Genomic DNA, 15,106 nt, shown 5'->3' with positions numbered 1-15,106 from the left:
CAAATTCCATGGTGTATATGTACCACGTTTCCATTATTCAGTCTATCGTTGATAGGCAGTTCGGTTGGTTCCAATTCATTGCTGTTGTGAAGAGTGTCACAATAAACATATGTGTGCATGTGTCTTTATAGTAGAATGATCTTTAATCTTTTGGATATATACCCAGTAATAGGATTACTGGGTCAAATGGTATTTCTTCTTCTAGATCCTTGAGGAATCGCCACACTGTCTTCCACAATGGTTGAACTAATTTACACTCCCACCAGCAGTGTAAAAGCATTCCTATTTCTCCATATCCTCTCCTGCATCTGTTGTTTCCTGACCTTTTAATGATCACCACTCTAACTGATGTGAAATGGTATCTCATTGTGGTTTTGATTTGCATGTCTCTAATGACCAGTGATGATGACGTTTTTTTCATATGTTTGTTGGTCACATAAACGTCTTATTTTGAGAAGTGTCTGTTCATCTGCTTCGCCCACTTTTTGATGGGGTTTTTTTTTCTTGTAAATTCATTTAAGTTTCTTGTAGATTCTGGATATTAACCTTTTGTCAGATGTGTAGATTAAACCTTGCAAGCTGAAACTAGACGACTTATGTAAACCTCTGGAGAAATCATAGCAATTTATACATAAACAACCTTTGTGCCTGCTGATGACTAGACTACACAAAAGGTACACATGAACACTGGGTTCAGACTGCAATTCAGAAAATTGTGTCAGATTGCCATTGCAATTGGAAGATGCTTCAGAAACTCTAGGAAACCTAGTCTATAGACTGCTCTAGATATTACAGGTGAGTCAACATACAACTGAGAGTTAGAGCGATGTTTGCCAAACAAATTGCTCTAATTGAAGCAGCAGTTGTGTGACTTTAATAAGGTTCCAAGACTATACTGTCCCTTTGTTACTGTGACTTCCCTTTCCCTTTTTCTGATTTGTCTTCATCCCTTATCCATAAGACATGATTTCTTAAGAATGAGCCTTCCTAGTCATGTAGGATCAGATGAAACGTACAGCCTCAGAGGTCTTCTACAATGATTTCTCTGAGAACTTTTGAAGAATTGTGGCACCAGGTGTGCTTGCACAGGCCTGTAATCCCAGCCTGAGAGGCCAAGGCAGGAAGACCAATTGAAACCAGGAGTTTAAGACCAGCCTAAGCAACAAAAGGAAAACAAATCCTTACAAAACAAAATAAATCAAATTAGCCAGGTGCAGTGGTGCATGCCTATAATCTCAGACACTTTGGAGGCTAAAGTGGGAGGACCGCTTCAGTCCAGGAGTTCAAGGCTGCAGTGAGTACACTCTAGGCTAGGTAACAGCAAGATTGTATCTCTAAAAAAAAAAAAAAAAAAAAAAAAAAAAAAAGAAGAGGGAGGGAAAAAAGAATGGGTAAACAGGACAGTCAAAGATCTCAGGCATCTCTGGATGATTGCCTGAACAAATTGTTTTTTCTTGGCTTCAAACCTTTCAAGATGTATATTTCTTTGTAAAAGAAAGACATCCTGATTGTAACTTTAGGTGAACAATCAAAATCTAGCCCTTAAACTGAAGTATTTTAACTCTCATTCTGAAAACATTTATTTTTTGAGGCACAGAAGAAAGATAATATCAGATCAATTGTTTTGCTGCCCACTCCATCTCTTCCTACCTGCCTTCTCTCTTTTAATCAAATGTATAAATACTAAACCTCCTGCAACCTCTTCAGAGAGAACACAAGCCACTGAGGTTTTTTGAAACTCATGTTTTCCCAGGGTGCAGCGTCAAACTCTGACTCAACAAAACTCTATTGTTCAAGACCCTTGCCTCAGTCAGTCATTCTGGATAACCACCATGAGTCCTGGAAAGCCCTTCAGTAATCTGTTGCCTGCCTACTTGATGTCTACCTAGGTGAGTCAGGTGAGTCTGGTCTTCATGAGTCAAACTCTCTTCTTCCATTTCTGCCTTTCCCAACCCTACCACTCAATGCTGTGTGCTCTGATCTGACCCCAGCTCCCAGGTTGTTTGTATTGGTCTAAGAAAGCAAGACCAGGAAGGGCAGGTTGAAAAGGAAGTAAGAGGTCAACAGCCATGGAACGTGGCAAGTGGGGCTGTCATCGCTCAAAGCCACACTCCCTGGGTGCATTTTATGAATTCTTCTGGATTTGGAATCCTTTCCCTGTGTGTCTATCTAGAAACTCACCCTCCTCCTACTTTCTTCTCTTTACATTTTCTGTTTCTAGTGCACTTGTTTATGTCCAGAGAATGGCCATACAAATAGTTGACAATAGAATATAAAATGGCCTTTTGTGAGAGTTGGTACCGGGCCTTTCTTTTTTCCAAAAAAGATTGAGGTTTCTAAAAGCTAGCTTTTATGCAGGGCTGTGCAGTTGTGAGTGTAGTGTTAGGGAACAGGTGCATAAGTGAAGGATGAGACAGAAAACAAAACGCTGGCTGTCAAATCCTAAAAGTAAATGGGACAAAAATCATTTTTGAAGGTAGATGTCACTCAGGAGATCTTGTAAATCTTAGAGTGTCCTCTTACCAGATGAAGTGGAGGATGAGGTTAAATTATGGAGTTAGGTGACAGTGGGCACATATTTCTCTGTCACAGTTTTTTGTTTTTTTTTTTTAATCTGTAAAAATGGGGACGATGGCACGTAGGATTTTTTTGTCAGGACTGTAGCTACCTGAAAAGCTCTTAGGATAGTGCCTGGTGCATAGTGAGTGCTGCATCAGTGTGTGAGCTATTATAATTATGGGAATAGGCAAAAGTACCACCATGGCCATCCAGAGTGTGGAGATACTTTCCAGTCAGGCAGGCCAGCTGGAGATAAAGCTGGTTAGTGGGGAAGCTTAATTTCCAGGAGTAGAAGAATGTAGGAGGAGTAACTCATGCACAACATTCTGTAAACTTTCCTTTACCCAACAGTAGGAATGCTCAGAGTGGGTGTGGCTTCCGTGACAATCATTATCTCCTGGGAATCTAAGAATGTGTATTAGAGTTGAATGACTTGGATGTAAACCAAACCCAGAAATGGGCTTCAGAGCTGCCTAGCAGATAGCAATCATCTTGAAAAAGAAAACATTCATCTTGCTAAAGGAATACCTTCTTTCGGCCCAGACCATTATTTTTGTTTTTGTACTATCCTAATTTTTAAGGTGTAAGGAGAAAGACTGAAGAATAAAATAATGAAGTGCATGTATGAAATAACAGGTTGAATTGAGACTGGTATGTGTAAGTTAAGAGAAATCGTGTATACATTTTGTACGAACATAAAAAGGATTTCTTGTTGCAAGCAGACCTCTCCATAAAAACCATGCTCATTGCCTTGAGTGGATAGCAGACTCTATCACAAGAACACGCCATCAAAGTCATGAGAGAATGAGTAGTGTGGCTTCTTTAATTAGCAGTTTAGACTGAGAAAGTTACTGAAGAGAAAGGAGTTGAAGAAGAAGATGGTTGAGGGCAAGAAAAATGGGATGGTGAAAGGAAAGGACTAAAAGGAATGTTTACGGAGGGATTATCAGGTACCAGGCTCTGTGACTAATGTCTTACACATGTTAATTTACTCTTCCACTGTCATTTTCTGATGTAGTAAGAGTCAGCCTTACACTGCAGATGAGGAAAGAGCCTGAGGGTGGTCAAATGAGGGGCCTAGGGTCCTCCTGCCACTTCATAGCAGAGCTAGTATGTTTCACTGTGGTTTGTGCAGACAGAAAAGTGAGACATGGAAGGAAGGCAAAACGTATTTTTGTTGCGGATAATGTTTATGAAAGTGACCTGTATGAGACAGAATAATGGCCTCTTAAAAATGTCCACATCCGGGCAGGGTGCGGTGGCTTACACCTGTAATCCCAGCACTTTGGGAAGATTAGATGGGCAAATCATGAGGTCAGGAATTCGAGGCCAACCTTGTCAACATGGTGAAACCCTGTTTCTACTAAAAATGCAAAAATTAGCTGGGCATGGTGGCGGGCACCTGTAATCTCAGCTACTTGGGAGGCTGAGGCAGGACAATCATTTGAACCTGGGAAGTGGAGGTTACAGTGAGCTGAGATCACCCCACTGCACAACAGCTGGGGCAACATGAGTGAAACTCTGTTTCAAAAAAAAAAAAAAAAAAATCCACATGCTAAGACTTGGAACACACGCATTTATTTTCTTGGAAAAAGCACTGTTCAACGGTGATGCAGTTGATTATCTTCAGATGGAAAGCTTATTCTGGATTATCTGGGTAGCACCCAGTGTCATCATAAAGGTCCTTGTAAGTGAAAGACAGAGGCAGGAAGGTCAGGGTGAGAATGATACAGCCTGAGAGACTCCACTGGCCATTGCTTGCTGTGAACATGTGTGACAAGACAAAATTACAACTAATTTAGTTATATATGGAATTCGCTTTTATTTGTCAATTATGATTTGGGACAGTTCTCCCTCTACAGATACAGTGATGACTCCCCCTGGGCAATACAATAACATAACAGTGGGTTTTGTCAAATGCGGATCAGTAAACAAAGCCATAGAAATAAATTGATTGGTTAACATAAGAGTACTTCAGGTCACTTTTTTTGGTAAACGTTAAAGCAGAGGGGACTTCCTGATTATGCTCACTCAGGTAGACTGGAATCTTTTTTACAGAAAAATATGATCTGTTTTGAGAACAATCTACTTCCTTAAATTTTCAGAGGCAGTGTGTAATATCTAGCATGTGTGGTTCTATTTTGGAGTGTCTGTACTCTCACTTAGGTGAGAATATGATGAAAACTTAAAGAATTATCATTAGTCTCAAAAACCGTAATTTTGGGCTTCCATCACTTCTTTTCTTTTTAATTTTCTTTGGCTTTTTAAATTTTTTTTTATATTTTATGTTCTAGGGTACATGTGCACAACGTGCAGGTTTGTTACATATGTACACGTGTGCCATGTTGGTGTGCTGCATCCGTTAACTCGTCATTTATATTAGGTATATCTACTAATGCTATCCCTTCCCCTCCACCCACCCCACAACAGACCCCAGTGTGTGATGATCCCCATCATGTGTCCAAGTGTTCTCATTGTTCAATTCCCACCTATGAGTAAGAACATGTGGTATTTGGTTTTCTATTCTTATGATAGTTTACTGAGAATGATGGTTTCCAACTGCATCCATGTCCTTACAAAGGACAAGAACTCATGCTGTTTTAAGGCTGCATAGTATTCCATGGTGTATATGTGCCACATTTTCTTAATCCAGTCTGTCATTGATAGACATTTGGGTGGGTTCCAAGTCTTTGCTATTGTGAATACTGCCGCAATAAACATATGTGTGCGTGTGTCTTTGTAGCAGCATGATTTATAATCCTTTGGGATTATAAATATGTGTGTCTCTGCACATCAGCTAGGTCTTCTGAATACAGCATGCCGATGGGTCTTGACGTACAGATGGGGTTTTGGTGTGGATGTCCTTTTTGTTTTTGTTAGTTTCCCTTCTAACAGTCAGGATCCTCAGCTGCAGTTCTGTTGGAATTTGTGTGAGGTCCACTTCAGACCCTTTTTGCCTGGGTATCAGCAGCGGAAGCTACAGAAGAGTGAATATTGCTGAACAGCCAATGTTGCTGTCTGATCATTCCTCTGGAAGCTTCATCTCAGAGGTGTATCCGGCCATGTGAGGTGTGGGGTGTTAGTCTGACCCTAGTGGAGATGTCTCCCAATTAGGCTACTCAGGAGTCAGGGACCCACTTGAGCAGGCAGTCTGTCCGTTCTCAGATCCCAAACTCCATATTGGGAGAACCACTACTCTCTTCAAAGCTGTCAGACAGGGACGTTTACATCTGCAGAGGTATATGCTGCCTTTTGTTTGACTATGCCCTGTCCCCAGAGGTGGAGTCTACAGAGGCACGCAGGCCTCACTGAGCTGCAGTGGGCTCTAACAAATTCAAGCTTCCTGGCCACTTTGTTTACCTACTTAAACCTCAGCAATGGCAGGTGCCCCTACCCCAGCCTTGCTGCCACCTTGCAGTTAGATCTCAGACTGCTGTGCTAGCAATGAGGGAGCCTCCATGGGCATGGGACCCTCCACGCCAGGTGCGGGATATGATCTCCTGGTGTGCCATTTACTAAGGCCCTTGGTAAAGTACAGTACTAGGATGGGAGTGACCTGATTTTCCAGGTGTTGTGTGTCATGATTTCCCTTGGCTAGGAAAGGGAATTCCTTTCCTCCTTGTACTTCCCATGTGAGGCGATGCCTCACCATGGTTCCACTCTCATTTGTTGGGCTGCACCTACTATCCTGCACCCACTGTCCAAGATTCCCCAGTGAGATGAACCTGGTACCACTGCTGGAAATGCAGAAATCATCCATCTTCTGTGTTGCTGACGCTGGGATCTGGAGGCTGGTGCCGTTCCTATTTGGCCATGTTGGCGCCACACCCCCCCCCCCACTTTTCTTTTTTTTTAATGGCATCTCACTCTGTGGCACAAGCTGCATTGCAGTGGCACGATCTTGGCTCACTGCAGCCTCTGTCTTCCAGGTTCAAGTGATTCTCCCACCTTAGCATCCAAAGTAGCTGGGATTATATTGTTAGATCTGGCCAGCAGCCCACAATGCAACAGGCCTCTTTCTTTGTTCCCAGGCGGATTGGCAGGTCAAGAAATAAAACATGCACACATGATAGTGAAAGCTGGGTCCAGGGGGGTCATTGCTTTCTGGTCCTGTGATGCCACCAATACACTGGACATGCCAGCATTTATTATTAAATTTAGTGAGGTCAGGGGTAGGTTAGTGAGGGAGTTAGGGTCGTTTGATTATGAGGTGAGATGGTCACATGGGGATGAAGTAATTCTTTAACATAACATCGGTATGCAGAAGTACAGTATACAGAGATGAGAATTTACAACATAGTGTGGGCATCAGCAATTTCTAATACAGCTGTAAAACAGAAACACAGTCTCTCTGTATCCTATGATTAGCAAGATATTAATCAGCAGTAACAGTTGCAGGAAAAGCTGGTTGCAAACAATCAATAGAAACAGGACGTGTAGCTAGACAACCGGTTAAACCCAAAAATTCTCAGAAGGGAGTATGCCTAAACCCTAAAGAGACCTAGAAGAGCCGTGGCAACATAAGTGCGTTTGTAACCCTATCTTATCCATATGAACAGGTACCCCTCATGTGTTCATTAATAGTCTCTCCACAAGAGTTGCATTCCATTCCCAGAGCTATGACCATCTGCTTTTCTGGGATAGGAATCTTGGCAATGTGAAACCTCCCTGACTATACGTCCATTTATAGGCTCTCTGCAGGGGGAAGTCCATCACGCGCTGTTGGCTCATTCTGGCAGCCCATCCTGGCATTGTCTTTACACAATCCTGCATGCAATTTTGTATTTACAATAATAGGAGCATTTCATCTTTCATTACGTAGCAATGGTTTCGGGGGTCTCCCTACAGGACTACAGGTGTGCGCCACCACACCCGGATAATTTTTGTATTTTTAGTAGAGACAGGGTTTCATCATATTGACGAGGCTGGTCTCGACCTCTTGACCTTGTGATCCACCTGCCTTTTCCTCCCAAAGTGCTGGGATTACAGATGTGAGCCACTGCGCCCGGCCCACAAACCACACATTTCCTTGAGTTTTTGAATTCCAGTCCTAGAGAAATAATTTGATATTTGAAGGATGGCTGCACACAAATATTTGCACGCAAATAAAAATGTTTGTAGGTTGCACCACATGAGGGAGACTACCAGTATGACTATCAGGATGAAAATATCAAGAGTTTGGAATATGCACCTTAGGCAAGATGTAAACCAACTACAATAGAATAGATCAAAGAAGAAACCAGAAGAGTCTTGTCATTTTAACCTGGCAGCACATTTGTTGATTTTTACAACTGAGTCTCTATAATACCCGATGTATTTAGCCATGTGCAAGAAGAAGTGTCAGAAACTGCACAGGCTCCCACTTGTTTAGCTGGTAGAGAGCAATTCTATTTTCTAGCATTGCATGTCTATGTTAAATTAAAACAGGGAGTGAGAAGAATAGGCAAGTATAGAAGTAGAAGCCTAAAAAGAAACTCCATACATTTGAGGAAAAAGTTGAGTTAAAGACGCAGCTAAGGGCAGTTTTTGGGTGGACTGAAGGATCTCTTGTTATGTAAAAATATGTTGGCCAGGTGTGGTGGCTCACGCCTGTAATCCCAGCACTTTGGGAAGCCAAGGCGTGTGGATCACCTGAGGTCGGGAGTTCGAGACCAGCCAGACCAACATGTAGAAACCCTGTTTCTACTAAAAATACACAATTAGCCTGGTGTCATGGCACATGCCTATAATCCCAGCTACTAGAGAGGCTGAAGCAGGAGAATCACTTGAACCCAGGAGGCGGAGGTTGAGGTGAGCCAAGTTTGTGCCATTGCACTCCAGTGTGGGCAATAGGAGTGGAACTCTATCTTTAAAAAAAAAGTGTTTTTGACATGATATATCTGACACTGTTAACTTACTCTTAGAAGCTACTTCTTGTGAAATCCTAAGTACAGCATTATTCTGGGAAGCAAAGGAGACAGGCATAAGCAAGGAAAAATTAAGAGAGGTAAGAGTCTCATCATGATTGATAGTCTTGTTCTGACATATTGAGAAAAGCTGTCCACAGTGTACAGTCATTAACTTGTTGTGGTTTGCAGTTTAAGTGTCTCTAAGTTACGGTGTTGAACATTTGGTGAACTCTGAAGGGTCCACACCTCAGACACGAGGGTTTTCCCATGAAATTTACATTGAGTTGTCCACCTCTAGCTTATATGGCTTCAGGAACAGAGCTGTTCTTGTTCTTAATGATTTCATTGAAGAAAAATGAATTGGAAGAACTAAAAGAATTCAGGGTCCAGTCCAGTCTACCAATGGATTATAAATACTCAAAGATAATGGACAGTGTGTCAATATGGTAACAGGTGTTCTACAGTTTTTCTTTTCAAAATAATGTGTCTCTATATAGGGGTCTCTATTTTCACCAAGGATAATCCCAGTAGGATGAATTTGTTTGCAAAATAGGTTGAGTCTCACCGAACTTGCCTAGATTTTTTACCTAAATGCAGCAAGAGTAGCAAGGGACCATGGAGGCTCTTTTTAAACTTTACTTTGCTAGAAGTTTTATAAGTCTCTCAGATTAAACTTTCAAAAACCTCTTGAGACTAGGAAACCAAACAAAGGCCAACTTCAGACTTTCCCTGCATTCCCTATGGGTTTATTCTATGTATATTCTCAAATAGAACTTCCCAGTCAAAGCCTTAGTAACATAACCAATGTTTTCAAATGTGTCCTGTTATAAAGAGAGTAGATGCTTACTGAACTTGTGCAAATAACTTCATTAGCATAAGCATGTGAATACTCATGAATAGTTTCCCAATTCTGGGGCACTCAGATTCGGAGCAAAAGCAAATGTTTCCATTTTTGTTTCCAAAAGTATACTTTACCAAATTGCTGTAAAGTATAAATAGCTTAAAAGAGAAAGTTCACAAATCTGGAGATTAAAACATTCAAAGAATCAGCACATTCTCCAATAAAATATCATGAAAACATTATCGTTTTGATTATTTAGTGCAATAGAACTGAGGGTTTTTTTCTTCTTTGTCTTGAATTTCATGAAGGTATCAGACTGTTCATTAAAATTTTGAAAGTTCTCAGAGAGTCCAGTGGTATGACCTTGAAGTTATCAAAACTTGTATTCAAGAGTTGTTGTCAGAGTCTTTTCCATATATGTCCTCAAAGAAAAAGCAATTTTGGACTGCAGCTGATTACAAATACTTCAAGGAAGAATCAAAGCAACTGTCTGGGAATGACAAAGATTTAAAATGACTATGGTTAAAAATCTAACGACGTTTTTATTAGGTTGATTATGGTAAAGACACAGCTCACATAGAAATCTAGTTACTTCTGTGGCATATGACACTATGACTGATAACATATTCGATTTCCAGAAATTTCATATAGATTTTAGAATACTAATTTTTTAAAATTTTTTCATTTTTATTTTTATTTTTTTGAGATGGAGTCTTGACCTGTCACCCAGGCTGGAGTGCAGTGGCACGATGTCTGCTCACTGCAAGCTCCGACTCCCAGGTTCATGCCATTTCCTGCCCCAACCTCCGGAGTAGCTGGGACTACAAGCGCCTTCCACTACGCCCGGCTAATTTCGTTTTTGTATATTTAGTAGAGCCGGGGTTTCACCATGTTAGCCAGGATGGTCTTGATCTCCTGACCTCATGATCTGCCGTCTTAGCCTCCCAAAGTGCTGGGATTACAGGCGTGAGCCACCGCGCCCAGCCTAGAATATTCATATTATTAACGTTCCCATAAATACTATTTAGAGAAGGTTTAGCATCACTTATCACACATTTGAAAATGCTTTCTATATATTTTAACATATCAAATAAGGTGGCTTTTCCATTCAGCTTCTGTTTTCCAACTGGATCACTGAGTTCTTCCTGTATCCCATTAATAATTAGGGCCAAAAATACAGTCTTATATACGTTGAAAAGGTCCTTAGGTAATTCCTTTTTAAGTATTTTTCATTACTTTTCATTACTTCCTTTAGAAGTAGTTTCAGGTACTTCTACTTGAAAATCATTGATTTAGTTTTAAGTTCTACCTATTACAACAAGAGTTCTCCATCCTCTTTACATGTTTATAGGGTCAGGGAAGAATTAAAAATTACCAGTGCCTGGGTTCCTCTCCAGACCTTTAAACTGGAACTAATGCGTGGGGCTTGAGCATCCACTTTTAAAAATGTTTTCCAGTGATTCCAATGTGTAACTATATTTCCCATCAGATTTCTCTGATTTCTTGTGGCCTTCACTTTTTTTCTATTTTGGTATCATGATTATTTTCAGGTCTCATTTCCCGTCTTAGGCTTTATGTCCCCTGGGGTAGGGACTTTGACTTCCTCATTTCTGTATCTTTTTTGAACACATGAATTGGTCATCAGGAAAGGTCTCAATCACACATACTTTGTGTTCTGAGTCTCAGGTTCACAGACTAATTGTAAAGTCTTTGTTCTCCAGGAGGTCAGAGATTGCTTGTGATGAAGGATGTGGTTAAGTCTGTAGTGCAGATGGTGGTAGGGAGTTCATCCTGTTTTTAGGCATAGCATTGGAACTAAGAATTTTATGTCTATGTGGGTGAAGGGGCAGGGATGTGTAGGAAGACAGTTCTAATTAGGATGAAGGAATTATACTAGGAAGTAGAGGTAAAGGAAGTGAGAAGGATTAGTAAATAGAAGAAATGTGAACTTACCAAATAGGCTAGAGTAGATGCCTGGAGATTCCTGATTAAGTGAATTAACTAGATTTTAGAAAGGTAATGAGGCAGTCCTATGCAAGGAAGGTTTCAAAGTCTGGAGACAAGAAGTCAAGCAGCACTTTGAGAAGTGGTTGAGCTTTATGGGAATGTAGAGAATTACACTATTGAGAGATGTGAAAAATAATGAAGAGGGTTCCACAATGTGAAATTGTGTTTCTCATTTAAATCTGAGAAACAAATGAGCAGAGGCTGGAGATAATTACGTCTAAAAGACAGTGGGGTACAGGGAGTATAAAGGCCAGGGAGAAAGGGAACTGCAGGAATTAGTGCTGAGAAGCAGGAGTTTGGTGGAGGAAGGAGGAGATCCAGTCCCAGATACAGGCAAATAAGTCTCTTCTCTCTCCCAAGCATGGCAGTCAGCACTGCAGGAAACAGGACAAGAGAAAAGGCCGTCATACCTGTCAGTCTTCCTGAAATACAGAAATGACATCATGGCTGCTATATTGGACTAACACCATTATGGACGTCCTATTGGTGAATGAGCTGTCATGGAAAGAAAAGAAAAGAAGGAATGGAAGTGATGTTATTTTACAGGGTGGGGAGCCTCAGGAAGAAGCATGTAACATGAGGTACTCTATAACTGTTTCTTCAAGGAATACATTATTTCTGTTGGAAAGTTGATGGGAGATGATTATATTCTTGCAGTTTTTTTTCCCCCTTACCATGTTTCTAGGTTGGTGATCAGTCCTCTGTCAATTCTCTACTGCACTCAGATATTTCAGAAAATTTTCAGATGTGAGAAACGCTGATTGCTATTTTCTATGTCATTAGAACTTTCCACCTTTTCACCTTTTCATGATTGCATCTTTTTCTCAGTGTCTCTGCGGTGGCAGCTATGAATGAGATTCTGCCAGGTCTCTATGGCAGGGACCTGACTGACAGAAGGCCCAGGTCAGTGCATTTCAAATTCACCACCTCCTTTGCACAGAAAGCTTCCTTCCCACAGGCTCCCAGCAAGGGCATGAGAGCAAATCTAGTTCTCTCAGGCTCTCTATAACTTTAATGGGTGACTGGTTGGAGGATTCCCCATCAGCCTTTCAAAAATTCTCTTAGAACTGCATTGATACCTAAAACTTCTTTCTCTTTCTTTTACACAGGAGTCAGCTTTGCATAGGGGTCTGTGGGTTCTCCCATACTGCCTTTATGCCTGCCCCACATTCCCTCACAGGTGTCTTCCATGATAAATTATCTCATATGTCCAATCCCGAAATGGATACATCTCAGTTGATAAAAAGTAACATACCAGTCTTGATTCTTTGCACTTAGCTTTTCTCCTTTCTCTCCCACAAGTAGTCAGTAACCATGTCCTAGTGTTTTATGTGGTACCTCTTTTTCTATATATATATGGAACTAGGTACTGTTGAGGGACACGTCCTATGTGCCAAGTCCTGTGCTAAATACTTTACCTGTACCTCATTTAATTCACAGAGTAACCCTGTCACGTAGACATTATTTCCATTTTGCCAATGAAAAGACACAAGGTTAGAGTAGTGTAAAATCTCTCCTGGTGTCATATGGCTAGTAATAGGTGGATCTGAGATTTGATTCTAGAACTATTTGACCTCAAGGCTAATGATGCTGGTAGTAATATAGCAGCTGACATTGGTTCATCTGTGTGTGGCATCTTGTTTCATTGACTGCATGAAACCTTTAAAAGAATGGTATGAACAAGCTCTCTCATACTCAGGATATGAAAGAAGAACAAACTAAACCCAAGCACAGTGATTGAAGGACACAATACGGGTTACAGTGGATAAAAATAAAATGGTGAATGGAAAAAGAATAGAGGAAATTAATGAAACCAAAGTTGATTCTTCAAAGTAAAATCAACAAAATTAATGACCATTAACTAGACTGACTAAGAAAAAAAGAGAGAAGATTAAAATTACTAAAATCAGAAATGAAAATGGAGTCCGAGCATGGTGGGTCATCTTTTAATCCTAGCACCTTGGAAGGTCACAAAGGGAGGATTTCTTGAGGCATGGTGTTTTGACCAGCATAGGTAACCTGGGGAGACCCTCCCTCTGCAAAAAAATTTAAAAACCAATTAGCTGGGCATGGAGGCATGCATCTGTAGTCCTAGTATCTTGGGAGGCTGATGAAAGAGAATTGCTTGAGCCCAGGAGGTTGAGGCTGCAGTAAGCCATAATCACGCCACTGTATTTCAGCCAGGGCTGGCCTACAAAGTGAGAGCCTTTCTCTCTCTCTTAAAAAAAAAAAAGAAAAAGAAAAAAGAAAATGAAGTGAACTGATTACTACCATTTCTAATAAAATGATGATTATGAAAGTACTGTAAAGAATTGTATGCCAATAAATTGGATAGCCTAGATGAAATGGACAAATTCCTAGAAAAACACAAATATATGAATAGAACTATAATGAGTAATAAGATTGAATCAATAAAAGCATTTGATGAAATTCAGTATTTTTTTCATAATAAAAACATTCTAACTAAGAATGGAAGGAAACCACCTCAACATAAAGACAATATGTAAGAAACCCAATGCAAACATCATACTCAACAGAGAAAGACTGAAAACTTTCCCTGTATGAGCAGGAAGAAGACAAAGATGCTGCTTTTGACACTTCTATTCAATATAGTATTGAAAGGTCCAGTCAGAAAAATTAGGCAAGAATTTTTAAAAAGACATTCAAATTGGAAGAAAGGAGTAAAATTATTTCTGTTTGCAGATAACTTGAACTTATATGTAGAAAATCCTAAAGATGGAACAAACCTATTAGAATTAAATGAATTCAGTAATGTTGCACAATACAAAATCAACATTCAAACATCAGTCGTATTTCAACACACTAACCATGAACAATCTGAAGGGCAATTAAGAAAAAAATTTTAATTTGTATTCATATCAAAAAGAATAAAATATTTAGGAATAAGTTTAACCAAAGAGGTGAAATGTTTATACCTGAAATCCATAAAATATTGCTTAATGTTGATATCAATAAAATGAGAGACATTTTGATTTCATGAATTAGAAGACTCACTATTGTCAGTAGGACAATGCCACCCAAAATGAGCTGCAGATTCAATACAATTCCTATCAGAATCTCAGTGACATTTTTGCAGTAAAAGAAAAATCCGTCCTAAAATTTATATTGAATCTTATGACTCTAAGAGACAAACAACATTGAAGAGGAACAATGAGGCTGGAGGACTCACACTTCCTGATGTCAGCATTTACTACAAAGCCCCAGTAACCAATGCAGGGTGGTACTGGCATAACGGAGGACTTAGAAATTAATAAGATAGGACAGAGAGCCCAGAAAGAAATACTTGCATATAGGGCCAAATGATTTTCATCCAGTGTGCCAAGATCATTCAATGGGGAAAGGACAGTGTTCTCACCAAATGATATTGGAAAAGCTGGATATCCCAGGGAAAGAATGAGTGGAACCTTTACCTAACATCATATAAAAAAATTAACGCACAATAGATCAAAGATCTAAATGTAAGAGCAAAATCTACACAACTCTTAGAAGAAAACAGGAGAAAAACTTCATGATACTGGATTTCACAATGATTTCTTGGTTTTAACAACAAAAGCATAGGCAACAAATAAAATGGATATATTGGACTTCATAAAAATCAAAACCTTTTATACATTGAAGAACATTATCAAGAAAGTAAAAAGGCAACCCATGAAATGAGAAAAATATTTGCAAATTATAAGTGTGATAAGAAATTAATTTCCAGAATACATGAAAAACTACAAGTCAACAACAGCAAACATCCAAAAACCCAATTAAAAAACGAACGAAGGATTAAAATAGAGTTTTCTCC

General features: G+C 39.9%; 1 long non-coding RNA gene across 1 annotated transcript in view; it reads left to right on the top strand.

The window, feature by feature from the left end:
• LOC103247067 (uncharacterized) overlaps positions 1-15,106 on the top strand; it is an 81,052-nt gene that overhangs the window by 57,448 nt on the left and 8,498 nt on the right. Inside the window, exon 4 of the long non-coding RNA XR_012093153.1 lies at positions 1,754-1,898. This is a non-coding gene — a long non-coding RNA (uncharacterized lncRNA). The remainder of the gene's footprint in view (positions 1-1,753; positions 1,899-15,106) is intronic.

Source organism: Chlorocebus sabaeus, chromosome 6 (genome assembly GCF_047675955.1).
Source record: "Chlorocebus sabaeus isolate Y175 chromosome 6, mChlSab1.0.hap1, whole genome shotgun sequence".
Lineage (NCBI taxonomy): Eukaryota > Metazoa > Chordata > Mammalia > Primates > Cercopithecidae > Chlorocebus > Chlorocebus sabaeus.
The sequence above is the reverse complement of the archived record's forward strand: the minus strand, read 5'-3'. Positions and strand labels throughout refer to the sequence as shown.